Raw genomic sequence first — 27,195 nt, 5'->3', positions numbered from 1 at the left:
TGTTTTTTTCTATTTATGCAAAAAATGTCATTGGGATTTTGATATTGTATTGAATCTGTAGATTGCTTTGGGTAGTATTGATATCTTAGCAATACTAAGTCTTCCAATCCATGAACATGGGATATGTTTCTACCTATTTATGCCTTCTTTAGTTTCTTTCAGTAATGTTCTATCGTTTTCATTGTACAAGTCTTTTACCTCCTTGGTTAAGTTAATTCCTAAGTATTTTATACTTTTTGTTACTATTGCAAATGGAATTTTTTTCTTAACTTTTGTTTCAGATTGTTCATTGTTAGTGCAACAGTGATTTTTGTGTGCAACTGACTTGTGTGTGTTGATTTTGTATCCTACTATTTTGAATTCATTTATTAATTCTAACAATTTTGTTGTGGAATCTTTAGGATTTTGTACATACAAGATTATATTATCTGCAAACAGAGATAATTTTATTTCTTCCTTTCCAGTTTGGATGACTTTTATTTCTTTTTCTTGTCTAATTGCTTTGGCTAGAACTTCTAGTACTATGTTGAATAGAAGCAGTGAAAGCAGGCAACCTTGCCTTGCTCCTGATCTTAGAGAGAAAGCTTTCAGTTTTTTACCATTGAGTATGACATTTGCTGTGGGTTTTTCATAAGTGTCTTTTATTATGTTGAGGTTGTTTTCTTCTATTCCTGGTTTGTTGAGCATTTTTATCATGAAATGGTGTTGAATTTTGTCAGGTGCCTTTTCTGCATCCATTGAGGTTATTTGTGTTACATGTGTTATTTTTCCCCTTCATTCTATTAACATGCTGTATTACATTAATTGATTTTTGTATGTTTAACCATCCTTGTATGTACATGTGTTATTTTTCCCCTTCATTCTATTAACATGCTGTATTACATTAATTGATTTTGTATGTTTAACCATCCTTGCATTACAGGAACAAATCCCATTTGGTCATAGTGTATAATTATTTTAATATTCTGGTGAATTTAGTTTGCTAATATTTTGTTGAGGATGTTTTCCATCAGTGTTTATAGGGATATTGTATTGATATGGGAAACTGTAGTTTTCTTGTAGTGTCTTTGGTTTGGTATCCAGGTAGTGCTGGCTTCATAGGATAACTTAGAAAGTGTCCCCTCATTTTCAATTTTTAGGAAATGTTTGAGAAGGATTGGTGTTAGTTCTTCTTTAAATGTTTGGTAGAACTCACCAGTGAAGTCATCAGGTCCAGGGCTTTTCTTTGTTGTAAGATTTTTGATTATTGATTCATTCTCCTTACTAGTTATAGATCTATTCAGATTTTCTATTCCTTCATAATTTAGTCTTGGTAGGTTTTGTGTTTTTAGGAATTTGTCCATTTCATCTAGATTATCCAATTTGTTGGTGTACAGTTATTCATAGTACTCTCTTATACTCTTTTTTATTTCAATAACAGTGCTTGCTTCAGGGGAAGAGAACTGGGTAAGTGGTGATCGGGAATAAGAGTGAGTTTTACAGTTTTGTTCTGTTTAAATCTTTACCCTTTGCACATATGTTAATAAATCAGAAGTTAATAAAATGATCTCTTGGGAAGACTTAACATATACAGACAGTGTTGATATCAAATGAGAAGCTACAGTAATCTCCTAACCCTCTCCTTGCTCCTTGCTTTTCTTGCTCCAGGTCATCCTTCCCTTCAGTTGGAAAGGATCAGCTTCCTAAAGCACAGGTCTGACTATGCATCCACCCCCTCAGAATTCTTCTTCACAGTCCATTCATTCTCTGTAGAATAAAGCCCAAATTCCTTAGTGAACTTTTCATGAAATGTCCCAACTTACTTTTCACACCATCTTGCTGCAATTCTCTTCTGTAATCCTCTGCTTTGACCCTAGCACACCCTGGGATTTTGGTCCTTTGTCTGCACCCTGCACATCAGGGTTTTGGCTCATGTTCTTATTACTATTCTATTTGGAATATGTTACCACCCCTCATCTGCCTCTCACAAGCATATCCATCTTTCAAGGTTTGCTCATGGGCCACTTCTATTTAAATCTCCCTGATCTTCTAAAGTCAAAATTCATCTTCATTCATGCATGCCTTTAATCATTCAAAAAAATTTTGTGTGTGCACACTGCTTGGCAGAGAGGAAGAAGGTGCAGGTCCTATCATCAAGTTGCTTTAAGTCTTCTAGGAAGAAACTAATGTGCACTTATCATAACTAGCATTAATGGAGCACATACTAAGTGTCAGTAATGTATTAACTCAATCTTCACAATAACCTGATGAAGTAGGGGCTATTTTTTGCCTTAATTTGAAAAGTAAGGAATTGGAAGCACACAGAGGTTAAATACTTTGCCCAAGGTTTGCAAACCTGGAAGGAAGAGGAGCTGGAATTCAAATCAGGCATTATGAGTGCAGAGATCCGGTATTTCATTTCACTACTTGCCATAGATGTTTCATAATAAACAAGTGTACTTCCCTCATCTACATTCTAATTAGTCTGAGTTGAAATCTCTGTTCTTTTAATGTGCCCCAGGTGACTCCACTGTGCAGCCAGAATTGAGAACCTCTGCTATTGAGGATATGGTGATAGCAAAAATGGTAGATGATTAAATAGGCCTGGGGCATGAGGACTGGAAGAGGCTTGAATTAGTTTAACTGGAGATTGGAAAACAGTGGTGAGGGAAGGACAGGACATAAGAGATGGAGGAGCTTCAGGAACTGGGAACTGCTGGGCCAGGCTGGGAGAGGAATCAGACTGTTAGAGAGGAAAGAAGGGGCCACATCAGCCTTGAATGCCATGCCTAAAGAATGTGTAATTAATCCTTTAGGCAATAGGGAGACATGGAAGGCTTAAAAATTATTTTTGCGGGCTTCCCTGGTGGCGCAGTGGCTGGGAGTTCGCCTGCTGATGCAGGGGACACGGGTTCGTGCCCCGGTCCAGGAAGATCCCACATGCCACGGAGTGGCTGGGCCCGTGAGCCATGGCCACTGAGCCTGCGCGTCTGGAGCCTGTGCTCCGCAACGGGAGAGGCCACAGCAGTGAGAGGCCCGTGTACCACACACACAAAAAAAATTATTTTTGCATTCATAATTTTTACTAAGCCTCCTAGAGGCTTACATGAGCCATTCAGAGAAAATCTGCTCTAGTGGATGTGTAGGATTTATGTAACACTGGTGTTTGTCTGATCTACGGTGCTACGTGGGGGAGCACCTAACAGTACCCTTTGTCCACAAGGCAGAAAGAGCCAGTGTTCATTTGGAAGCATGTAATAGTTATGACAGGCTTGTGCTGTATTTCCAAAATGCCAAAAATCCCATCAGGACAGACATCTCTGAATGGGGAGAGGCCATATCTGCAGCCTTGCTTTCTCCATCTCTGCCAGATATAAAGCCTCAGCCACTTGTCAGTGGATTTGGGTTGATCTGGTGAGGATGGACAAAGGAAGGCTGGCACTAAGAGGGGCCTTTACAATGTGGTGGTGGTCTCAGTCTGCATATAAAACTTTATGCAGATCAGGAGCTGCCGACTGGAGTGGTGAGCAGGCTTGCTGAACATCAGAAGAGTGACCTAATAGAGCCAATCTGCAAGGACTGGAAAGTTAATTACAACAGGAGAAAATCACACTTCTGTGCAGTAGATGCTTGATGCATTTTTAGAAGCCCAAGGAAGCCACAGAGAATAAAAAAGGAGGTATGGAGAAACAGATAAAGAGGAAACAAGGTTTCTAGAAAGTTAAATTATAACATGCCCAGCCTTGCCTAAAATCATAGTAAGTTCACAGACATGCCAAAACATACCACCAGACGCAGCCCTGCCCACCAGAAAGACAAGATCCAGCCTCATGCACCAGAACACAGGAAACAGTCCCCTCCACCAGGAATCCTACACAACCCACTGAACCAACCTCACCCACTGGGGGCAGACACAAAAACAATGGGAACTACAAACCTGCAGCCTGCAAAACTAAGACCTTAAACACAGTAAGTTAAGCAAAATGAGAAGACAGAGAAACACACAGCAGGTGAAGAAGCAAAGTAAACACCCACGAGACCAAACAAATGAAGAGGAAATAGGCAGTCTACCTGAAAAAAAATTCAGAGTAATGATAGTAAAGATGATCCAGAATCTTGGAAATAGAATGGAGAAATTACCAGAAATATTTAACAAGGACCTAGAAAAACTAAAGAGCAAACAAACAGTGATGAGCAACACAATAAGTGAAATTAAAAATTCTCTCGAAGGAATCAATAGCAGAATAACTGAGGCAAAGAACGGATAAGTGACCTGGAACGTAAAATAGTGGAAATAACTACCACATAGCAGAATAAAGAAAATAGGATGAAAAGAATTGAGGACAGTCTCAGAGACCTCTGGGACAACATTAAACACACCAACATTCGAATTATAGGGGTCTCAGAAGAAGAGAAAAAGAAAGGGACTGAGAAAATATTTGAAGAGATTAGAGTTGAAAACTTCCCTAATATGAGAAAGGAAATAGTTAAGTCCATGAAGCACAGAGTCCCATACAGAACAAATCCAAGGAGAAACACACCAAGACACATATTAATCAAACTATCAAAAATTAGATACAAAGAAAAAATATTAAAAGCAGCAAGGGAAAAGCAACAAATAACATACAAGGGAATCCCCATACAGTTAACAGCTGATCTTTCAGCAGAAACTCTGCAGTCCAGAAGGGTGTGGCAGGACATATTTAAAGTGATGAAAGGGAAAAACCTACAACCAAGATAACTCTACCCAGCAAGGATCTCCTTCAGATTCAATGGAGAAATTAAAACCTTTACAGATAAGCAAAAGCTAAGAGAATTCAGCACCACCAAACCAGCTTTACAACAAATGCTGAAGGAACTTCTCTAGGCAGGAAACACAAGAGAAGGAAAAGACCTACAAAAACAAACCCAAACAATTAAGAAAATGGCAATAGGAACCTACATATCGATAACTACCTTAAATGTAAATGGATTAAAGGCTCCAACCAAAAGATATAGACTGGCTGAATGGATATAAAAACAAGACCCATATATATGCAGTCTACAAGAGACCCACTTCAGACCTAGGGACACATACAAACTGAAAGTGAGGGAATGGAAAAAGATATTCCATGCAAATGGAAATCAAAAGGAAGCTGCAGTAGCAATTCTCATATCATACAAAATAGACTTCAAAATAAAGACTATTACAAGAGACAAAGAAGGACACTACATAATGATAAAGGGATCAATCGAAGAAGAAGATACAACAATTGTAAATCTTTATGCACCCAACATAGGATCACCTCAATACATAAGGCAAATGCTAACAGCCATAAAAGGGTAAATCAACAGTAACACAATAATAATAGGGGACTTTAACACCCCACTTTCACCAATGGACAGATCATCCAAAATGAAAATAAATAAGGAAACACAAGCTTTAAATGATACATTAAACAAGATGGACTTAATGGATATTTATAGGACATTCCATCCAAAAACTACAGAATACACTTTATTCTCAAGTGCTCATGGAACATTCTCCAGGATAGATCATATCTTGGGTCACAAATCAAGCCTTGGTAAATTTTAGAAAATTGAAATCGTATCAAGTATCTTTTCCAACCACAATGCTATGAGACTAGATATCGATTACAGGAAAAAATGTGTAGGAAATACAAACAGATGGAGTCTAAACAACACATTACTAAATAGCCAAGAGATCACTGAAGAAATCGAAGAGGCAATTTAAAAATACCTAGAAACAAATGGCAATGAAAATACGATGACCCAAAACCTATGGGATGCAGCAAAAGCAGTTCTAAGAGGGAAGTTTATAGCAATGCAATCCTACCTCAAGAAACAAGAAACATCTCAAATAAACAACCTAACCTTACACCTAAAGCAATTAGAGAAAGAAGAAGAAGAAAACAAAAAAACCCCCAAATTTAGCAGAAGGAAAGAAATCATAAATATCAGATCAGAAATAAATGAAGAAAATGATAGCAAAGATCAATAAAACTAAAAGGTGGTTGTTTGAGAAGATAAAGAAAATTGATAAACCATTAGCCAGACTCATAAAGGAAAAAAAGGAAAAGACTCACTCAATAGAATTAGAAATGAAAAAGGAGAAGTAACAACTGACACTGCAGAAATACAAAGGCTCATGAGAGATTACTACAAGCAGCTATATGCCAATAAAATGAGCAACCTGGAAGAAATGGACAAATTCTTAGAAAAGCACAACCTTCCAAGACTGAACCAGAAAGAAGAGAAAATATAAACAGACCAATCACAAGCACTGAAATTGAGACTGTGATTAAAAATCTTCCAACAGGGCTTCCCTGGTGGCACAGTGGTTGAGAGTCTGCCTGCCGATGCAGGGGATGCGGGTTCATGTCCCGGTCCAGGAAGATCCCACATGCCACGGAGCGGCTGGGCCTGTGAGCCATGGCCGCTGAGCCTGCGCGTCTGGAGCCTGTGCTCCACAACAGGAAAGGCCACACAGTGAGAGGACCGCGTACGGTCCTCATCTTCCAACAAACAAAGCCCAGGAACAGACGGCTTCACAGCTGAGTTCTCTGAAACATTTAGAGAAGAGCTAACACCTGTCCTTTTCAAACTCTTCCAAAATATAGCAGAGGGAGGAACACTCCCAAACTCATTCTATGAAGCCACCATCACGCTAATACCAAAACCAGAGAAAGATGTCACAAAAAAAGAAAACTACAGGCCAATATCACTGATGAACATAGACGCAAAAGCCTCAACAAAATACTGGCAAACAGAATTCAACAGCACATTAAAAGGATCATACACCCTGATCAAGTGGGGTTTATTCCCAGGAATGCAAGGATTCTTCAATAAATGCAAATCTATCAATGTGATAAACCATATTAACAAATTGAAGGAGAAAAACCATATGATCATCTCAATAGATGCAGAAAAAGCTTTCGACAAAATTCAACACCCATTTATGATAAACACCCTCCAGAAAATAGGCATAGAGGGAACTTTCCTCAACATAATAAAGGCCATATATGACAAACCCACAACCAACATCATCCTCAGAGGTGAAAAACTGAAACCATTTCCATTAAGATCAGGAACAAGACAAGGTTGCCCACTCTCACCACTATTATTCAACATAGTTTTGGAAGTCTTAGCCACAGCAATCAGAGAAGAAAAGAAAAAAAAAGGAATCCAAATCGGAAAAGAAGAAGTAAAGCTGTCACTGTTTGCAGATGACATGATGCTATACATAGAGAATCCTAAAGATGCTACCAGAAAACTACTAGAGCTAATCGATGAATTTGGTGACGTAGCAGGATACAAAATTAATGTACGGAAATCACTTGCATTCCTGTACGTTAATGATGAAAAATCTGAAAGAGAAATTAAGGAAACACTCACATTTACCATTGCAGCAAAAAGGGTAAAATACCTAGGAATAAACCTACCTAAGGAGACAAAAGACCTGTATGCCGGAAACTATAAGACACTGATGAAAGAAGTTAAAGATAGTACAGACAGATGGAGAGATAGACCATGTTCTTGGATTGGAAGAATCAACATTGTGAAAATGACTATACTACCCAAGGCAATCTACAGGTTCTGTGCAATTCCTGTCACACTACCACTGGCATTTTTCACAGAACTAGAACAAAAAATTTCACAAGTTGTATGGAAACACAAAAGACCCCAAATAGCCAAAGCAATCCTGAGAAAGAAAAAGGGAGCTGGAGAAATCAGGCTCCCTGACTTCCGACTCTACTACAAAGCGACAGTAATCAAGACAGTATGGTACTGGCACAAAAACATACATATAGATTAATGGAACAGGATAGAAAGCCCAGAGATAAACCCATGCACATATCGTCACCTTATCTTTGATAAAGGAGGCAAGAATATACAATGGAGAAAAGAAAGCCTCTTCAGTAAGTGGTGCGGGGCAAACTGGACAGCTACATGTAAAAGAATGAAATTAGAAAATTCCCTAACACCATACATAAAAATAAACTCAAAATTGATTAAAGACCTAAATGTAAGGCCAGACACTATCAAACTCTTAGAGGAAAACATAGGTAGAACACTCTGTGACATGAATCACAGCAAGATCCTTTTTGATCCACCTCCTAGAGAAATAGAAATAAAAACAAAAAAAACAAAAATAAACAAATGGACCTAATGAAACTTAAAAGCTTTTGCACAGCAAAGGAAACCATAAACAAGACAAAAAGACAACCCTCAAATGGGAGAAAATATCTGCAAACGAAGCAGCTGACAAAGGATTAATCTCCAAAATATACACACAACTCATGCAGTTCAATATCAAAAAAACAAACAACCCAATCCAAAAATGGGCAGAAGACGTAAATAGACATTTCTCCAAAGAAGATATACAGATTTCTAACAAACACATGAAAGGATGCTCAACATCACTAATGGTTAGAGAAATGCAAATCAAAACTACAATGAGGTATCACCTCATACCAGTCAGAATGGCCATCATCAAAAAGTCTACAAACAATAAATGCTGGAGAGGGTGTGGAGAAAAGGAAACCCTCTTGCACTGTTGGTGGGAATGTAAATTGATACAGCCAGAATGGAGAACAGTATGGAGGTTCCTTAAAAAACTAAAAACAGAACTACCATGTCACCTAGCAATCCCACCACTGGGCATATACCCGGAGAAAACCATAGTTCAAAAAGAGTCGTGTACCACAGTGTTCACTGCAGCTCTATTTACAATAGCCAGGACATGGAGGCAAGCTAAGTGTTCGTCGACAGATGAATGGATAAAGATGTGGCACATATATACAATGGAATATTACTCAGACATAAACAGAAACAAAATTGAATTATTTGTAGTGAGGTGGATGGGCCTAGAGTCTGTCATACAGGGTGAAGCAAGTCAGAAAGAGAAAAACAAATGCCGTATGCTAACACATATATATGGCATCAAAAAAAAAAAAAAGGTTCTGAAGAACCTAATTGCAGAAGAGGAGTAAAGGCACAGATGTAGAGAATGGACTTGAGGACACGGGAAGGGGGAGGGGAAGCTGGGACGAAGTGAGAGAGTGGCATGTAGATATATACACTAGCAAATGTAAAATAGCTAATGGGAAACAGCCACATAGCACAGGGAGACCAGCTCGGTGCTTTGTGACCACCTAGAGGGGTGGGATAGGGAGGGTGGAAGGGAGACACAAGAGGGAGGGGATATGGGGATATATGTATATATATAGCTGATTCACTTTTTGATACAGCAGAAATTAACACACCATTGTAAAGCAATTATACTACAATAAAGATGTTAAAAAATGTTTTAAAACAAGTTCATAGTCACTAAAAAAAAAAAACTGTATACAGATCATATTTCTCTGGGCTCAGCCCGTAACACTGCATTTCCTGTTGCCATGGGAACTATTACAATCCCCAGGATTCTGTCAAGGAGAGAGAGAGAGAGTGAGCCAGACAGGACAGTAGTTTTTCTTTCTTATTTCCCTTCTTTTTCCACTTCTTTCCTTCTTTTATCTCAAAGAAACGCCAAAAGAAAAGTGCAAGCCAAACAGGCAAGAAAAGCAGGGGAAATCTTTGCCTTTTCTCCACATGTTGGCTCCTAAGGATGCACCAGGCTCCTTGAAGATGTTCCCTGAGTCAAGGTATCTGGACCGAACACTCTTGGTTGCCTAAGCAGAGCACCTGCTTCCCTGCTTCCTCCTTTATAATACAACCCAACTTGGTAAATGGAATAAATGTAGCCAGAGGGCTCAAAGGAAGCTGGTCCATCCCCAGCTCCTGGGGAGGATCCCAATTCCAAGTCTATGCCAAGGATGGTTTTATATATATATATATATATTAGTCCCCCTTGCTGCTGATTGCTTCAGGACCACAGGCTTGAGCCCATCATCACAGGGCTCTCTCCAGTTGATCGCGACTATTCAAGGGTGGGCTGTGTCCCACGATGTATCAGACAGACAGGAAGGAAAAACTTTAATCGTATGTTTTTCAGGGTGAGGTCGCCTCTCTTGTTGGAAAGGAACAAGGGAGCAGGTTGTTCCAGGTATGCTGGCAGCCATGTTGTGACCGCGGGGCAAGTTAGTCTGAGGAAAAAGCCAGCACACAAAGGAGGAAGGCAGCCAGATGAATCAGAGAAATGGAGCTGGAGCTCTGATTGTCTTGTGCCTAGAGCCTGGACCTACCTCTGGACCACCTATTCTGTGAGATAAAATTTCCCTTTCATTTGGGCTTGCCACTGAAACATTATTCCTGACTGCTGTCTAACTCACAGTGCCTTTCCATACAGTGAATTCAACTAGGGAAGACTGTAATGATATGTTTATATCAGAATCTGCAGAGTGTTTTCTCAACAGTTCTCTCATCCAAACCACCTAAGATCCTCTTGAGGCAGTAGATAGACATTATTATTCCTGTAACTCAGAGCAGTGAAGTGACTTGCCTAAGGTCACATGGCTCAGATCTTCTCTATTTTAATCTTGTGCTCTTTTTACTGTATCAAGTTCCTCACGTGACTGTTGCTGTAAATTCTGAGCTATACTACAATTTATTATATAATATTATTATAAAGTAAAAATTCCACTCATTTGTATAGTGTCTTTCACTTTTAAAAGACTGGTTACATCTGTGCTTTAATCTCACAAGACCCCTGAAGTAAGCGGTTCAGGTATTATAGTCAGATGCAGAAATAACAATCGCTGAAATTAAGAGACTCAGCTGGTCAAAAGCCTATGATCCGGAAAAAAACAAAACGAAACAAAAAAACCTAGGCCAATCAAGATCTTTCTTGGGATTTTGCAATTATGATCTTGCAAACTGGGAGCCAAGCTGAAGGTAGGGAGAGATGGAGAAGAGAAAGCACGGGGCCCTGGGAGAATCTGGGAGACGAGATGCTTATTTCCTGGCCACATCCCAGGTCCCATTTCCAGTCTGAAGGAGGCCCAGCTGGACTCAGTCTCTGGTGCATAACAGAGTAAAAGGTTTTTCGGGCGCTGTTACTCCAGCCAGTTTGAATTGGTTGCTGTTCCTTGAGGCTTTGATCAAAATGCTTTTCATGTTTGTTGTTTAATTATGTCTTGTTTCCCTGAAATGATTGGGAGGGAAATGAAGGCATGTAAAATGAAAAGGCCATGTGTGCTTGTCTTTTGGTAGCCTGTAAGCAGGGGTCTCCAGAGAGGCCTTATCCAACTCTGGAGCCAGGCTCTAGGTAGAAGCGTATCAAAGAATCCCAAGAACTGTGGTAGCCACTGAGAAAGAAGAACACGGCCTGCATGCCTGGGATGCTCTAGGAGGAAAAATGAGAGCGGGAGACCTTGGAATCACGCTGTCAGAAAGTCCCTGTGGACTTGCTGATACAGTTATGACCATGCTTCACGACCAGGGCTGATTTTAACCCCTCAGGAAAGATTCGTCAATATTTGAAGACATTTTTGGTTGTTACAACTTGGAGCGGGGGATGCTATTGGCATCTAGTGGGTAGAGCCAGGGATGCTGCTAACCATCCCACAGCACACAGGACAGCCCCCTACAATGAAGAATTATCCAGCCTGATGTGCCAATAGTGCCAGGGTTGAGAAACTCTGGTTTAGGAGGGTGTTTATTTTTCGGTGAATGTATCAGAATCTTATGCTTGTTGATGTTCCAATCTAGGAATTTACCATAAATATTATGTTATAAATACTTGCTTTCGATGACTAAAGTGTGTACTACTAAGGATCTCTATCTCCAGGCTCATTCTTGATCACTGCATCACTCAGGGCAAATCCTAAAGCAAAGATACTCACTCCTGGGCAGTTGGGTGGATTAAAAAGAGCTTATGCGTGTGTTCGATGACTGATATATGCCCATGCCATTAGATTCATTGATCCAAGTAGCATGTTTCTACATGTCACAAAACCAAAAAGGGAAAGCCTTTTCTGGTACGGGTGTTTCAGACCATCATTTTGTACCTCGTTAAGAATCTGACATATGGTAATGCTTACCCCACATCCACAAAGGCTTCAACCAATAGTGATTTCTAGTGAGACTACAAACAGTAATTACGTTTCTGAAGTGGTAGTTTAGATCTTATATTGCCAGTGGGAAAAAATACTAGTTTGCAGACCTGCCCCCAGATGAGCTCTGAAGAACTCCTTCCAAGAGTTATTTATCCTCTGTAATGGAAGGGGGGCACGAAGAGCAGTAAATCTGGGGGAAGGGCAGAGGATCTCAGTGAAAGGCGAGGTGGGCAATGACTGCTCCTCTGGACACTGTCCTCGCTTTCAAAGATTCTCCTGGAAACTTTGGAAGATGAGTTTCTCTCATCAGAAGCTTCTTTACCTAATGTGTTTGACGCTGTGGATTAGCCCTCCCTCCTCCCAATGAGTTTTCTCCCTCGGGCTCTGAGGTTTGTGGTTGCCAAGGGGCCGTCTCCTGTGCTCTGGAGCTGGCTCTTTGGTTCAGTCCAACTGTGATCCCCAGAGCCTTGACTGTCCCGAACACTCTGTGCTTTTTGGTCTGTCTTCAATTTTGAGGCCCAGAAAAACATTTTCGAGTTTGGCACAGCCTTCCAGCTGAGGTAGGAAGGAAGATGAGGGTGTGTCTGCAAGATCCATAGTATCTTCCTGTCTGCCTCTGGGTAAAGAGTAGGTTCGTCTCAGATGACAGGGTTTTAGGTCTCCTCGCGCTGCTGGGAGGCAGGTGTGGGGCTGCGGGTCAAAGTGCATTCCTGAATCCCAGCAACCAGAGGCTTGGGGAGAGTGGAGGGGGTCGAGGCGGGCAGTGACTGCGGCTGAGCTGTTGAGGGCTGTGGAGGATTAATTCCCAGAAATTAGAGGGGACCAGCAGAAAGAGAGTCATTTAGAAGCAGGAGACCCAGCTTTCCAAAGGGAGCCGTGTAGCCTCGTGCTCCAGAGGCCCTCTCGGACCTTTCCAGCTCTTCCGGAGCCTCCCGACAGTCGCAGCAGAGCTGTCTAGTGGCCTGTTACACGAGATGGGATTGGTCCTTTGTTCCTCTTCATGCAAAGTTTTAGAAGTTTAGAGTCCTATAATAATACCATTTGTTGAATGCTCACCATATGCTACACACTGCACATGTTGTGATCTTATTTATCACGGAGATCCTATCAGGTAAGTACTATTGTACCCATCTTTCAGGGTACGAAATTGAGGCTCAGAGAACTTTAGTAAGCTGTCCATCTTCAGTAAGCTGTAAGTAAGTTATGGCGTGAACATGTAGCAGAACCGGAATGCCATTCCAGGCCTCAAACATTTAACCCCACTCACTACCCCATCTTACTACTCTAAAGATGGTTTCACCTTCGTTTTTGTCTTGATGCATCTATCCCAGGCTTTTTGAAATACTCTGTTGACGATAGTTTAGATGTACACAGTGAAATACATACTTTGTGTGATAAAATTGTCTTAGCTCTAAAGATTAAGAGATTTTTTTTGTTTAAGAGTCATATTGGGCCTGAACTCACACACGACTTTCTCTCTCTCACAAATGTTATTTAGGGTAAAGGGATGCACCACCCATATTTTTAAGTTTAACCAGACATACACACCCATCTAAATAAACATTTGAGAGTATTGTAATTGGCTTTGTAATGGGATATTAAAATGGGATGATCCTTTGTCTTAGTTTCAGCTGAGACTAAGAGCTAACTACTTCCATGTTCTGAAGTGGTCTCCTTGAGGCTCCTCTCACCGTTGCCTGAAGTGGGTGGGAGTGGGGAGACCACTGGCTCCCCTTCTGCATCTGGGGAGGGAGAGGAAGAGGGAAAATGCCAACAACTTTTCCCAAAGAAACTCTGCCTTCTGATCTCCAGCTGCCCTCTTGGCTTCTACCACCACTTAGGTTGTCTGGAGGAATGCAGATGGCTGAGGATCCTGGTTCTTGGTTACTTCCTTTGGAAGTCCAGCTTGGATGCCTGGTGACCCCAGTTGAAAAGACTGAGTAGTTGCATCCCTTGGGCTTGAGGACATTGTGCACTGGTGTCTGACTCTTGATTAGGACAGGAGAGGGAAGAGCTCGTGACAAACAAGACTAGCTGTGTGAGAGTCAGCCTGAGGTTGCGCTAGGTCCTGCCCAAGCCGGGTGCAAGGGGAGCTCAGGAGATGGCAGCAGAAAGCCACTGGAGGGCGATTGCCAGCTGCTCAGGGACTGAGGATGGAACCATAAACCCCCAGCCAGAGCAGATTCGTATGGATTGACATCTGGGACCTGCAGTTGAGGGGTCCCCAGCAAAGTCGGGGGCATCTCTGAAGAACCCATGGAAGTGCTTCCATGGGGACAAGAAACAGCTGTACATGCCTGCCAAGCCCAGGGAACCTGGATGCCAGCTCATAACAGTACCAACCAGTAAGGACCTCTGTCGCCTTTGTCTCTCCTCTCTGCACACTCTTCAACTCTGGACATGAAGAAACTACCATTAGCAGCCAAGGGGAAGGGTGATAAAGGTGCAGAAACAGAGAAAGAGAATGAAGTCATGCCCCTTCCACTGCAGAAAGCAAGCCTGGGGGTGGGGGATGAAACTGTGAACGCCATTTTCAAGTTTTTAAGTATGACCTAAGTATTACGTCCACATTAATGACTGAACTGAGATTGTTTGGGGCTGTAATGTGAGCACGCTCTTTTAAAAAACTCCGAGCGTGATCTGCAATATTAAGGGACCTACTCAGATTTCATACAGGGCAGAAGCAGGAGCTCCCCACAGGTAGTGTGTGAGTGGGCACTGGGGGCATCTGGGGCAAATCCGGGAGCGTTAGGATGGTGCCCTCTGTGTCTGCTTTCCAAAGGACACCCTGGATCTCACCTCCTGTCTTCCTCACTCAGCCTGCTCCCAAGCATGGTCCAACCTCAGGGCCTTTGCATTTGCTTTTCCCCTATTATCCACATAGGTTGCTCCCTGGCTTCCTTCACCTTTCTCTCGGTTTAAATGTCCCTTTATCAGACATTTCTCTAACCACACAATGCAAATCATCACCCCTCTGTCCAGCCCCCTTATCCTACTTTCTTAAGTTTTTCATAGCCCATATCACCACCAGATCTAGACCTCTTATATGTATTTGTTTATTGTGTGGTCCCAGATCGGCAGCTCTAGGAGAATGGAGACTATATTGTTCACTGTTTTTCCGAAGCACATGGAATTGTGGATGGCACATGGCGGTGGCCCAATGGGTATTTGTTTTGCTGTCATTGAATATCTCTGCCTCACCAGACCCCTTTTACTGTTCAGAGTACAGATCTACTCACTATGTTATAAAAGTGAATCCAGTCCGGGCAAGTTGACATGTACCTTTATATCAAAAGCATGTTTTCTCTGTCTGGGATCCATAGGAGCCCAGAGGAGGGAATTCACTTCTCATTGAGATGTCAGTGACCTGATCTCTTGCAAACTATACATTGGGTTCCCCCAAAGGAATAGATTTTCTTTTTCTTTTTGTTTCTGAGAAGAAAAAAGGCAGACATGATTCCTTCTCACTAGAGCCCGAAGGGTGATTTTTATGAATCTTTACCACATGTCCGCACAAACTTTAGCCTTCCTCTCACTGAGGGAAAGAATTTGAGCAATTTTTACTAGAGTCTTGTCAATGCAGAGGGCTTTATCAGGGAAAGTGATTTTCTGAAGTAGTTTGAGTCATAAGGAAGTACAATTCTTTCTGTGACTTGTTGCCAGTTTAACCCTAGAATGAAGATAAAGGATACCTTTTGGGGACTGGCTACTCAGAGAACTTGACAATGAGGTCTGCTCCTTGGCCTTCCCCCTGAGAGTCAGGTCTTCCCAACACATCTGCAAAGTGATTCTGAAGTCAGGAAGTTATTCAAGAATGACAGAAATAAAAACCCTCTCTTCCTAACAGCCTTCTGTGACTCATGCCTCCACGCGCTTCCATCAGTATTCCCGGGGAGTCTATACTTACAATGAGGAATGAATTTCTTAGAAATTTGACTTGGCTTGAAAACAGTATTTTTAGGGATGGTAAAGATTTATTTGATGCAGTGATAGAAAAACCAGGACCATGTGTAATTGTTGCCTGGCAGGTTAAGAATATGAGCTCTGAAGTTAGACTGCTTGGGTTTGAAGTTGAGCTCCATCACTGACTGGCTGTGTGACCTTGGACAATTTACTTCTCAGTGTCTCAGTTTTCTCATCTGTATAATGGGAATCACCAATAACCACCCATCTTCTATGGTAGCTGTTAGAATTAAATGAGTTAATATGTGAAAAAGAGCTTAGAATAGTGCCTAGCACACAAGACTAACTCTGTAAGTGTTGGCAGTATTTATTACTGTTGTTTTTGGGGTGGTGGTTAATCATGATTACTATCATCGTCATCGTTCTCATAACCATCCTCTTGCAAAACATGGCCTATTTAGACTTTAGGACTTGCAGAGGTAAAGCCACCAGTCGAATCTATTTCAGTAAGATTCTGCCAGGATTAGCCATGGCTTCATTTTAGGATTCTTGGTGAAGGAACCGCATGGCTTTATGACTATCACTGGGCTAAATTCTCCTAGGGCCCCAGAAAGGAAGCAATTCTGTAGTTTTCTTCTTGCCTTCTCTGCTCAGAGATTTTTAGGGCTCTTTGGCCCATTCTCATGGAAATCTTCTAGATGATTTTGGGACACTTGACTCAATCGGATGGCTAAGGAATGATGTCTAGCATTCTTAAAAAGAATTGAAAAAAGCATCTTGCAAAGTGATAAGGAAGCAGAAATGGGCCTAAATATTTGTTTTTAATTATAAGACCAGAATCAAACACAAACAACAAAATATTCTCTAAGCTGAATCTAAACCAAGTGAATTTTTGTTTTGTTTTGTTTCAAGACCCTGGCCTGTGAATTTGACTCAGGAAGGATTCTGGCATCTGTCATCTTAGTTCACCTTTCTCCCTCAGGGTACAAGCACTAGAGGAATGCGGCAGTGGATTCCAGTCACATCTGCCGTGTGAGAGATTTGCCTTTTGCAGGTTGCCACACGATGTGCAGATTTTATGGGTCTCAACTCAGAGCATCGGCTGGTGCCTGCTCCTTGCACTTCCCAGGCAGCCCCGAGCATTTCCAATAGGCGGTCTCTCGGGATTTCTTTAAGGTTTGCAGTCTGTTGGAGAGGAAAAGTTTGCTAGTTGGTGAGAAACAAACTCTGAATCCAGTATCCTCAACTGTTTGTTTCATGGTAACCATAGGAAAATGCAATCAACAAAACTGAAATAGTCTTTGCTCTATTGTGAATGCAATTTTGGCCCTTCACCTCCTGGCCTGTAAACAGGAATTCACCTAGATGATCTCAGACTGACTTAAGTTTGTTTGTGTGGGCTTCCCTGGTGGCCCAGTGGTTAAGAATCCGCCTGCCAATGCAGGGGACACGGGTTTGAGCCCTACTCCGGGAAGATCCTACATGCCGTGGAGCAACTAAGCCCATGCACCACAACTACTGAGCCTGTGCTCTAGAGCCCGCGAGCCACAACTACTGAGCCCGCGTGCTACAACTACTGAAGCCTGGGCGCCTAGAGCCCGTGCTCCTCAACAAAGACAAGCCACTGCAATGAGAAGCCTGCTCACTGCAGCAAAGAGTAGCCCATGCTCGTTGCAACTAGAGAAAGCCTGCGCACAGCAGTGAAGACCCAACACAGCCAAAAATAAATAAATACATAAATAAATTTATTTTAAAAAATTGTGTGTGTATATTTTTATTTAAAATTTCCATTTGGTTCTTTTTTTTTTTAAAAAAACTACCCTATGACCACATTTAAAATTTTTTTATTTACTTAATTTATTTATTTTGGCTATGTTGGGTCTTCATTGCTGCACGTGGGCTTTCTCTAGTTGCGGCAAGCGGGGGCTACTCTTCATTGCAGTGTGCGGGCTTCTCATTGCAGTGGCTTCTCTTGCTGCAGAGCACGGGCTCTAGGCACATGGGCTTCAGTAGTTGCAGCATGTGGGCTCAGTAGTTGTGGCTCATGGGCTCTAGAGCACAGGCTCAGTAGTTGTGGCACACGGGCTTGGTTGCTCCGCGGCATGTGGGATCTTCCCGGACCAGGGATCGAACCCATGTTCCCTGCACTGACAGGCGGATTCTCAATCACTGCGCCACCAGGGGAGCCCTCCATTTGGTTCCTTATTAATGCTTTCTATCTCTTTGTTGAACTTCTCCTTTTGTTTTCCTGATTTGGTTAAATTATTTATCTGTATTTTCTTATGGCTCTCTGAGCGTCTTTAGGAGAATTATTTTGAATTCTTTGTCAGGCAGTTCATGTATCTGCATTTCTTTGGGGTCAGTTACTGGAGGTTTACTGTGTTTCTTTGGTGGCAGCGTGTTTCTCTGATTCTTCATGATGCCTGTAGCCTTGTGTGGATGTCAGTGCATTTGAAGGAGCAGTCACCTCTTTCAGACTTCATGGACTGGCTTCTGTAAGGAGAGGCCTTTGCCTGTGGGAGGGGGCACACTGGAGTGTACTGTGACCCGGGTCGAGTGGGCCAGGGCCCCACGTATGGGGCTTGTATTGCCTCCAGGTCCAAGGGGATGTGATAGCTTGGCAGCTCAGGCCACAGCATCAGCAGCATTGTGCTCCCTGGTGAGCGCAGCGGGGGATCCATAGTGGCTGCAAGGGCTGTTGGGGTCCTCAGTGGTGCCTCCAGTGGCTAGGGACCAGGGCAGGCAGTACTGGTGGCTGGAGCTGGGGGTGTGCATGCACTGGGCTGCGGGACCAACTGCAGGTGCGTATCCAGTGGCAGGGCCAGTTGCAGACACACATGTAGGGGCGAGGGCCAGGGTCAGCAGCAAGGGCTGGGGCCACCTTAGGGCACATTAGCAGCTGTGGGGCCCCTGGCTGTCAGCGGGCACTCCTGTCACTGCAGGGTCTCATCTTGGGCTGTGCACAGCAGTGGAGTCTGGCGAGGGGCGTTGGGGTGCAGGTGTGCAGCTGGAGAGGCTAGTTGAAGGGGAGCCCAGTGGTGCAGGCCAGTGTAGGAGTCAGGCCCTGGCTATCTGTGTGCACTCCTGGGCCTTAATGAAAATTTAAGAACCGGCACTATCAAAAAGCCATTTCTGTTACAGCCTAGATTGGCCCTGGTCTGTCGCTTCTTTCTCGCCCCGTTCTCTGCACTAGCAGAAGCTGCTCACTGCTGCTTGCGCAGGGAACTTTCATGTCTGTGAAAACTAGCAAACTCCCTTTGCACTTCTGTCTCTCACTGTATGTGTGTTCAGGGTGCAAGGAATTTCACCACCCTCTGCAGACCACAGGGAGACGCATGTTCAGGCAGCCAGAGGAGAACCTTTAGGGTTTCTCAAAATACAGACGTCACAGAAGATGCCTCTCTTGCTTTAATATTTGCTGAAATATTGATTAGTTCAGATCCTCTGGATGAAGAGATGGCAACAAATTTCTAATAATTATATTAATATCACATAGTTCCACATATCTATTTGTTTACTACATCCAAAGAGTTAATGTTTAAAAGTTTGAAGAAGATTGCAAATGATTTGTTTCACAGCTGATCTGAGTTCTTCATTCCAATCCCATATGTTAAAAAATTACTTGCTACAATTTGGGTACTGACAGTTGTACCAGGTACAAGTTGAAGCTTTTTGCCACAACTCTATAAGGTAACCACTAATAATAGACCCTTTTTACAGATGAGAAAACTGAGGCCCAGAGGGTTTACAAAATTTGCCAAAGTTAACACATCTAAGAAGTGACAGAGCCTCCTGCCTGACAAGCCCCCATAGGATCCATAGCATAGGAGGGCCACTTGGCCTTGCCTTAAACTTAGATAGTTGACATGAGGTTATACTGTCATGGAAATATACCAGAGAACTAAAAGAAGTCTGTCATACAACTTGAACCAAACTGTCCTCAGTACATTATGGATAGATATATGTAAATGTACATGCACACATATATATGTATACACACATAATTATATTTCATTAACATAAAATTATGTTACTTTTCATTTTTGTGTATGTTAAAGTCTTTAGTTAGGTAAACATAAACATTTTAAATATACCATAGGTTCCATAGCCCTGTTTTGATTTTGTAGTATATGGAGAGTCTCAACAGTGAAATTGGCCTGGCCGTGTCTTAACACTGAAGATGTTCCAGTGCGTAGAACCATAGGATTAGGAGGGAAACTTAGAGACTATTTTGTCCAACTTCTTCATTTCACTTGTGAGGAAATGGAGACACAGAGAATGTTGAGTAACCTCCCCAAGGTCACACAGCTAGAAAGCCCTCCCAGTGACAGAGCAGTGTTCTCTGTACCCACTGCTTTTGATACCTGGCTCATGCCTCCAAACTAGCAAGGAGAGGACAAGTCGCACACGTGGGCATGTGTCATGGGAACATCCTGGAGGCCACGAAACATTTATTTTACAACCAATGATTCCTTCCCATGTGGTCTTTTTTTTTTTTTTTTTGAATATGTGGGAAAAATGATTCAATTTTTTTAGAACTTTTCACATTTCAAAACCCTTTTAAAACTGAGAATTGGGCTTCCCTGGTGGCGCAGTGGTTGAGAGTCCGCTTGCCGATGCCGAGGACATGGGTTCGTACCCCGGTCCAGGAAGATCCCACATACCGCGAAGCGGCTGGGCCCATGAGCCGTGGCCGCTGAGCCTGCGTGTCCGGAGCCTGTGCTCAGCAACGGGAGAGGCCACAATAGTGAGAGGCCCACGTACCAAAAAAAAAAAAAAAAAAAAAAACTGAGAATCGATATTGTACCTCATGACTGTCCTGGGAGGGGGTGTATGCAGGCATTGCTATTTCTGTTTTTCAGATGGGGAAACAAAAGTCAAAAACTGGTACACAACTTTTCCAAGGTAACACAACTAGGTAGTGGCAGAGCTGTGACTGAAATTTAGGGTTCCTGGTTTGGGACATGGCACTGAACTGCACTGCTTTCCTGTCCACAGTATGTCTTATAGGAATTACAGATGGGAACAGCACAAGCATTTTTGTTCTCCTGATGCTATTCATAAACCATTCTCAAACCCAGTGCATTTTCTCTGAAAGAAACTATTCTTCATGTGATCAGCAACTTGGCAAAAAAGATAATTAGATCTTCTGAACACTATTCATAAAGTAAACGCTATGTCAGAATAGATATTAAGCATTTCCAAAGTTCCTGACGTATTTCCTTTCAGTGGTGAGGTGTAAGATATATTTAAATGAAGCTTAGTCTGGGAAACCAGCATATTGCAATTAAAAATGCAGCCCTTGTAGTCTTGCGATTCTTTGTCTAAAGCCTTTTACAAAAGAGGGTATTTTAATTCAATAAATAAAAGACAGGAAAAAAAAAGAGAGAGGCACTTCCAACTCTCCTATGGGCGGCATAGCTTGCAGTTCACACACACAGCAGAGAAAATACACAAACAAATAGTATTTGATCTTGCCTTGCTGCAGGCTATTTTCATCTTTGAAGAGACCAAAGGAAAAACAACCTCAGAACTTACCACGAAAACTTCCAAATTTATTGCAACACAGAGTAATGGCAAAATGCTATTTTCTTAGTGCTCACATTTTTGAATAACCACCATGGCCAAGAATGCCTGGTTTTATATTTACAATAAACCCAAAGAAAATCTTGAATTCCCCTCTCCATTTGGGGATGGCAAAGATGCGGTAGGTTGTTCAGAGTAAACCATCGAGTCTAATTATTCAATCTTATCCTCTCTGTTTAACCTGAGCTTGAGGCATTTATTTCATGTTTATACTGGTTTAACACAAATCATTCTTAAAAGAGATTTCGTATCCTGTTTCCCTGTGCAAAGTTGGGCTACAGTAGTGACTTAACAATGCCAGCCCTTTCTTGGGCTTATCAGTTTAAGAAGCATTCAACCTAAGAAAACACTTCCAGTGTAAACAAGATACAGAATTGCACATCTAGCCACATTCCTCCGAGATCTGTCTGAATAGAGAGAAGTATAGATCTACATTAAATAATTTCTCTTTTAATTTAGCATTAACATGCCCATATCCTTTCCTCATACATTGTTATAAGTAATTCGTTCTGTTGCTACTGTATTCCACGTAGGAAGTAAAGTATAAAAAGGGCAAGACTTAAACGTCCTTTAAATTAAGCTCTGCACAAGCATTATACTTTTCAACTTATTTTAACCATAATTAAGTTGGTTTAAAAGATACAGTGAAGGTCTTATTCTAATCTTATCTCAGCACAATTTATTTATAGTTGATATATGTATATTAGTTGTTTTCAAGGATGTCAACTACCACCCACTCCCATCTCACTTCTCCTGAAACTGAAATTTGTACAGACTGATTACTTGGTCAAGGGATGTATTCTAGTTTCTTAATGGTAAATACCTTTTCATGTTTTCATAACAAGGAATGGAAATCAAACTATCTACATAGCTTAGCAATTCATCAGACATACCTTGTTTGAAGAAAGCAATTTTTTTTTCAAAATTTTTCCACCACAGAGAATGGATATCCTTTTTTCTTTAAGCTTTTCTGCACCACAGATCCCATCCAAATTATTCTAAAGAAGAAATAAGAAGAGGTCCAAGCACCTTTTCTCTTCTGAGAGGAGCTAATCAAACATTCCCATCAACCTCTCAGCACTTTGAAAAGCACATTTTATACCACACACACACATGCACACACACACACACACTCATACACACACACACTGCTTCTCACACTGGTTTTAGTGCTGAATTAGGCGGTACTCTTTCAAATTTCCACGCCCACTTTTTTTTGTGTGTGTGGGGGGCGGTGGTTAAGGATTTCTAAATATTCTTTTCTATCCCAAAACACACCTTTTCAGCAAGCAAATTCTACAATTAGAAATTCTAAAAAGTAGCAGAGAAGCACCTAGATGAAACGGAAAATTTTAAGTATACTTTAAAATTGACTTAAGCAGGGCAATTAAATTTTCTCTTTCTTTTTCAAATGTTAGCGAACAGCTGGATTAAACTACATAAAGAAAGAAAACTGTGCAAGCATTACTGAGCTGATTCTACTGGACTCTCATTTTTGGAGTAAAAATAATGTTCCTACATGTTAAAACTATTTTTTGGTTTAATTTGCTTCGGTCCTTTCTACATTTTGGCAAGTTTAATGAAATGACTGTAGTCTATGCTGCTGGGAAGAGGACACAAGATAATGACAGTGGGAAGTAAAACCTGACTCATGTTTCAAAACAACAAATGATGGATAGCTCACATAATAAGTGAAACCTACCAGATTTTATTTACTTACATATTAGTGTCATCAATTAAATTGAAGGGATTCAGGCCCAAAACATACATTAGCATATCACAGCATCTTAAAAACAGACCATAAAAAAGTACATCTGGTACTCCTTGAGATTCAAATGTTTATCAGTATGACAGCTCCTTCTCTTCAGCAGGGTGGGAGGGAGCACAGAGTCCGTCCACTGCCTGCTGGGGACTGGGCACTCACACAGCCCAGTCTGAGGAGGAAAATCTTCCTTACTAGCATAGCAGTCTGGGGATTGCTCCTTATTTAAGATTATGGTTTGAAGCTTTTTCCCTCTACTTGGTTCTGCATTTAAATACTTTCTCAATCCTGTTTCTTCCTCCACAAAATCGTGAGCCTAGGTCCACTGGTGGTAAGGATGATACTGCCACATGGAGGATGGCCTGTCCCACCCTTTGAGTCTGGGAAGGTTTGGATGAAATGGCAGCCCAAACATAATTAATAATATTACTATTAATAATAATGCTAATTGCCATTTATGAAATACTTATGCTGGGAATGGTGATAAGCCTTCTACATATATCAACTCATTTAATATTTAGAAAAACCCAGAGGGGTCAGTACTATTACTTCCATACTACAGATAAGAGAACTGAGGCTCAAAGAGATTAAGTGACTTTCCCAGGGTCAGCCAGCTGGAAAGGCAAGAACTGGTGTTCAAATTCGAGGCTGTCTGACTCTGAGGCAATGTGCTATGTTAGGCTTTAGAGCTTCTTTTCTTTCGTTAGTTTAATTTGTTTTCTTATGGTGAATAAGGCAGAATCAAATATAAATGTACTGAAAGCATATAAAGAGATGCTCAAAGCGAAATGCAAATCGAAAAGCAATAATGTTTGCGGTGATGAAAAGTTTTTGAAATACATAATTATGGTTGCACACCACTATGCATGTAATTAATGCTAATGAATTAATCAACTGAAAAATGGTTAAAATGGCAAAATTTTTGTCATACATATTTACCACAATAAAAAATAATATTGAGAGAGAGAGTAAAAAAAAAAAAAAAAAAAAAAAAAAAAAAAAAAAATGCAATGAAATATCACTTTTTTACATTGATTAAATAATTTTAATTAATTAAAAAATATCTCTAAGAGCTCAGGAAATTCTTTTAATTTCCTTGAAATTGAGTTCTCTCACTTTTTTTAATTTCAATTTTTAATTTATTTTTAGTTATTTATTTATATTAAAAAATAATTTTTATTTTGTACATAGTAGTGTGTATATGTCAATCCCAATCTCCCAATTTATCCCTCCCCTCCCTTTCCCCTCTGGTGACCATAAGTTTGTTTTTTACGTCTATGATTCTATTTCTGTTTTGTGAATAAGTTCATCTGTACCATTTTTTAATTAAAAAAATTTTATTATTATTTTTATTTTATTTTATTTTTTTGTGGTACGTGGGTCTCTCACTGTTGTGGCCTCTCCCGTTGCGGAGCAACAGGCTCCGGACGCACAGGCTCAGTGTCCATGGCTCATGGGCCCAGCCGCTCTGCAGCATGTGGGATCTTCCCGGACCGGGGCACGAACGTGTATCCCCTGCATTGGCAGGCAGACTCTCAACCACTGTGCCACCAGGGAAGCCCTTATTATTTTTTTAATATTTATTTATTTACTTGGTTGTGCCGGGTCTTAGTTGCTGCGTGTGGGTTCCTTAGTTGTGGCATGCAAACTCTTAGTTGCATTATGCATATGGGATCTAGTTCCCTGGCCAGGGATTGAACCCGGGCCCCCTGCATTGGGAGCATGGAGTCCTAGCCACTGCGTCACCAGGGAAGTCCCTGTACCATTTTCTTAGGTTCCATATATAAGCGATATCATATAATATTTGTCTTTCTCTGTCTGACTTACCTTCACTCAGTATGACAATCTCTAGGTCCATCCATGTTGCTGCAAATGGCATTATTTCATTCTTTTTTATGGCTGAGTAATATTCCACAGTATATATCTACCACATCTTCTTTATCCATTCCTCTGTCAGTGGACATTTAGGTTGCTTCCATGTCCTGGCTATTGTAAATAGTGCTGCAATGAACATTGGGGTGCATGTATCTTTTCAAATTATGGTTTTCTTTGGATATATGCCCAGGAGTGGGATTGTTGGATTATATGGTAGTTCTATTTTTAGTTTTTTAAGGAATCTCCATACTGTTCTCTATAGTGGTTGTACCAATTTACATTTCCAGCAACAGTGTAGGAGGGTTCCCTTTTTTCTACACACTCTCCAGCATTTGTTGTCTGTAGATATTTTGATGATGGCCATTATGACCAGTGTGAGGGGATACCTCATTGTAGTTTTGATTTGCATTTCTCTGATAATTAGTGATGTTGAGCATCTCTTCGTGTGCTTTTTGGCCATCTGTACGTCTTGTTTGGAGAAACGTCTATTTAGATCTTCCACCCATTTGAAATATCACTATTCATCAGATTGGCTGGAATTGCAAGGCTGGAAAACACCCATGGCAGACATATGGTGGCCCTGATGGGCTGCTGGTGGTGTGGGCAAATGGGGTTATTCTAGAGAACCATGCAGAAGTACTTAGTCACATTACATGTGTACCCTAGGACCTATGAAACTCCTTGTGGGATAGTCTTTGGTGAGCTTCTTGTGCAGGGCCATGAGAAATCCATCCCTAGAAAATTAAGAGTTAAGTGTGGGAGACGCACCGTATGAAATATTATGCCGCAGCTAGAAGCAAAGAACCAGATGCGGGGTTTGAACAATGACCCCGCACAAGATCACCTAGGTTTGACTGTTGGTTTTGGCACCTGCCATTTGGCAAGTAATCTAACTTCTCTGTTTCTTAGTTTCTTCATCTGTAAAATGGGAAAAAATAATAAAACCGGTATCTCTGAGTTATGACAATTAAAGGAATTAATACTTGTAAAGTTCTTGGAATTGCCTCGCGTGAAGCAAAAAACACTACTGCATGTGTTTTTTTAAATAAATAAAATGTACAGCAACACTACTGTATTCATTTTCTATTGCTGTGTAATAAATTACCACAAATTTAGTTTCTTAAAACAGCACCCATTTATTATCTTGTAGTTCTGTAGGTTAGAAATTCAGGCATTGTGTGACTGAGTTCTCTGCTCAGGGTCTCACAAGGCTGAAATCAAAGTGTCAGTGGGGGCTTCCCTGGTGGCGCAGTGGTTGAGAGTCCGCCTGCTGATGCAGGGGACACGGGTTCGTGCCCCGGTCTGGGAAGATCCCACGTGCCGCAGAGCGGCTAGGCCCGTGAGCCATGGCCGCTGAGCCTGTGCTCCGCAACGGGAGAGGCCGCAACAGTGAGAGGCCCGCCTACCGCAAAAAAAGAAAAAAAACAAAGTGTCAGTGGGACTGGGTTCTTATCTAGAAGCTCTGGGAGAGAATCCACCAAATCAGGTTGTTGGCAGAACTCAGTTTCTTGCAGTTGTAGGACTGAGGTTGCTGTTTTCTTGCTGGCTGTCAGCCAGGGGCTGCTCTTAACCCCTAGAGGTCACCCCACTCCTCATCACATGGCTGCTTTCATCCTTAAACCAGTCATGGTGCGTTGAATCGTTTTCATGCTTGCGTTTTCTCTGACTTCCTCTTTTGCAAGAAGCCAGAGACAGCTGCTTTTAAAGGGCTCGCGTGATTAGGTTAGGCCCGCTGGGATCATCTTCTCATCTTAATGTCAACTGATTAGTAACTATAATTATATCCACAATATTGCTTTGCCATGTAACATAACATCATCATGTACCAGGGGCAAAGATCGTGGGGGCCATCTTAGCATTCTGCCTACCACAACTATTGATCTTAAAAACGTTACTCTGAGTAAAAGTAAGAAACAGGATGAGAAAACCAATACAATACTGGGATGGTTAATTTTATGTGTCCACTTGACTGGGTGCCCAGATATTAGGTTAAACATTATTTCTGGGTGTGTCTGTGAGGGTGCTTCTGGATGAGATTAGCATTTGAATCAGAAGACTGAGTAAAGTAGAGTGCCCTCCCCAATGTGGGTG

The 27,195-nt window shown here is 41.5% G+C and overlaps 1 protein-coding gene across 1 annotated transcript in view; it reads right to left on the bottom strand.

Annotated features, from left to right (window-relative positions):
- VIT (vitrin) overlaps positions 1 to 22,431 on the bottom strand; it is a 116,008-nt gene extending 93,577 nt beyond the window's left edge. The window contains exon 1 of the mRNA XM_024753557.1: positions 22,361 to 22,431. The gene's annotated coding sequence lies outside the window, so the exon portion shown is untranslated. The remainder of the gene's footprint in view (positions 1 to 22,360) is intronic.
- Positions 22,432 to 27,195: the final 4,764 nt, after the last annotated feature.

The sequence above is a fragment of the Neophocaena asiaeorientalis genome, unplaced genomic scaffold (assembly GCF_003031525.2).
Source record: "Neophocaena asiaeorientalis asiaeorientalis breed wild unplaced genomic scaffold, Neophocaena_asiaeorientalis_V1.1 scaffold171, whole genome shotgun sequence".
Lineage (NCBI taxonomy): Eukaryota > Metazoa > Chordata > Mammalia > Artiodactyla > Phocoenidae > Neophocaena > Neophocaena asiaeorientalis.
This window is presented reverse-complemented; position numbering and strand designations above follow the sequence as displayed.